The following is a 3150-nucleotide window of genomic DNA, read 5'->3' as shown; positions in this document are numbered from 1 at the left end:
TTTGTCCTTTATCCAATGTTTTCCCTAATTTTATTGAGAAACAAATAACAATGAGACAGTTTCAAACCAAATTGGTAGGATAGTTTCAATAATTCACACATTGCATACATTCTTCCTAGTGGTTAATTGCTGTACAAGATGCGGTCATGATATCCTATTTACAAACGCCATTACAACAAATTGCTCTATTCATTCAGAGAATGTAACTACATATCTATCCTAATCACTTTGAATACACAAATACAAAATGGACATTCATCTGTATCCCCTTTTTTCTTTAGTTCCATTATTTTAATATTACAGGTGTGTTAACTCAGCAAAATATTCTAAAAGAGTCCAGTAGTCCATAATAGTATTGGGTCTTCCGCTTCACTGGCAATGTCAAAAATTGTTGACCTGAGTCCCCTACAGCTCAGCATAACAGCATGGCTTTACAGAGAGCACACTGACCAAGCAATGGCCATGACTCATCCACATGGCTGACACTGACAAAAGATCTACAATCTGAGGTACAGGGTTTCAGGATAAAGCCTGAGGGGATTTCACTGAGCTTACCACATCCAAAAGCTACAACTCTTGTTTCATAGGTCTTGCTTTATCTTGGTCTTAACCATCCAGCAGAAAAGTATAAAAATGAAGTATGAGAAGTGAAGCCATTCTTTATCCAATTTTTAATACAGCCGTGTTTCCATTTCATGTGAAACCGTATTCATTTCCAGCACCAACCTGTCTGCTGCCATGTCCTGCTCACCTGTCAGGAACCCTGTTTGCTTCTACCCTGTACTGTCATATGCTCTCCCATCCACTTATATGCTTGTTCGTTGCTTATTGATATCTTTTGCCTGAGAGTCAAGCCTACCTGATGTACTATGAGACCAGACCCAATCTCCTTAGTACATGGAGGAATTTTAGTTTGCTCCGTCACACTATCAATTAATCCGAAAAGGGAGTTTACAGTTATTTCACTCTAATGTGTTCTCACTTCATGCTTTCTATAAAGGACAGAACATAAACAACAGCGGCTTAAATGAAGAAAGACCCAGTGAAAGTACCTTGCCTGGTATTATAAATTTTTTTTTGTCTTTCAAGAACGATTTCATTATAGGTTACCCACTTTAAAGCCAGCTTCTCTCTGCTAACCATCATTCTCTGCTAACCTACTCCACTTAATTACACTTCATCTATACTCATTTAACATTTGCCTACTAAATTATCATTTTTGACAAATACTGATTGAACATGTATCATAGACAGGGAAGATGCTAAGTGTTAGAAAACAATAATGAAACATTGTTCCTTACTTTTCATTAATCATTACCTAATTAACTCTGTCATTTCAAATCCAGAATTACTTCACTTTCTTTTTTATATTTTAATAATTTTATTAAGAAAGAAGTAGCAATGAGGTAGTTTCAAAACAAGTTAGTAGTACAGTTACAATAATTAATACATTGCATATTGTTGTCTTTGTAGTAGCTGTTCCTAGTACAAGATGCAGACATATTTTGTCTAAACACTATTGGTTCAAAACCTTCTTCTCACCGAACTAAGAGAACGTAGCTGCATATTTATGCTATTTTGTATATACAGATATATTTTTCTTTGCTACAAAATGATCCATTTATATCCCCTTTTTTGCTTAGTTTTGTCAGAGACGTGTATTCCATTGCCATTCATATATTGTAGGTGCATGAATTCAGCAGAGTAATCCAATAGAAGCCGGTAGTCTATAATAGTAGTGGGTTATCCGCAGGACTGGAAATGTCAGAAGTTGTTGATTTGAGCCTTTTACAGCTCAGCATATTAAAATGGCTTTACTTTTTATAACTCGATTTTAAGGAAGGAAAAGGAGTAATTACCACAGACCCAGTGGAAGTTCAGAAGATTATCAATAGCTACTTTATTTCACTTTCTACTCCCTTGAGTTCCACAATCACTTTTGTTCCCACTTCAAGAGGCAAACTGACACCTTCACTACTGAACAGTGACACCTGTTTTAGTTTTTAAGGACTATTTTCAAAGTCCTGACTTGATTTGAGTACTCTGAGGAAAAAGTCATTTTCCTACCCCACATATAATAAGAATATATATTTTTTAGTAAGCATGATTTTAGAGATCATAAAATTGTACAAATGATAAGTACAACACACTAGACAATCATCTGAATGGTTTTAACCCATGTTTCTGATACCAATATTGCACTTCTGTTCTGACACCAATTGTTCTGACACCAACTCAATTTATTCTGAATTCTGAACTCAATCCAGTTCTTTATAGCCCCTAAGATAAGAGTTTATCCCACAAACCTGCTCCTAGTTTGGGATGTTAATTGCAAATCTTAAGTCATCAGCCAACTGTAAATCAGGGAATCTCATGACCTCATCCTTGGGGTCAATCATTGCCCTGAAAGGCTCAATAAACAGAGGAAGACATAATTCTTACCATTATTGATTTATTACGAAGGATACAAAGCGTAGCAGTTCAATCAAAGAATTTCATAGGAAGGCCAGCCAGATAGCTCATCGGACTAAAGCTCCTGCTTAGGCAAGTGCAGGGGACCAGGGTTGGATCCCCAGCACCACAAGCCACGTCAGGCCCACGCCCGGGGTGTGCTGAGATGGTGACTGAGACTGAGCGTGGTGGAGCACATCTGTAATGCTAGCATTTGAAAGACTGAAAACAAGAGAATCACTATATGTCTGATGTGTGTAGTGAGATCCTGTAGACCCAGCACTAAATACATTAAAAAATATTTATAGGGCAAGAAATGGAGAACATATTAAGGAGTTCCCATATCCTACCTTGGTATAGCACTTCCAAGTACTTCTGTGTGTTCCCCAAGGTGGAAGCTTCCTGAACACCACTGTTGAAAGTTTTTTACTGCAAGCATTACTGACCAAATTGTTGAGCATTGTTCATTACTTCTACCTCCAGGCCACCTCTCCTTTCATAGTTCCCCTGGTAGAAACTCTTTAATCATGTCTTACACTTATTTACTTTTTACTTTTATTAGTACATGGTTACCTTACTAGTACATGTCAAATTATTCATTTAAGAGAAGTCAAGCAATATTTAGGTTTGTGTGTCTGAGTACCCTCACTTAACATAATTGTCTACTTCCCTACAAATTACTCAAGACTGTCCTTCTCT

This window comes from Octodon degus, unplaced genomic scaffold (assembly GCF_000260255.1).
Source record: "Octodon degus isolate 3935 unplaced genomic scaffold, OctDeg1.0 scaffold00234, whole genome shotgun sequence".
In the NCBI taxonomy this organism is placed as follows: Eukaryota; Metazoa; Chordata; class Mammalia; order Rodentia; family Octodontidae; genus Octodon; species Octodon degus.
This window is presented reverse-complemented; position numbering follows the sequence as displayed.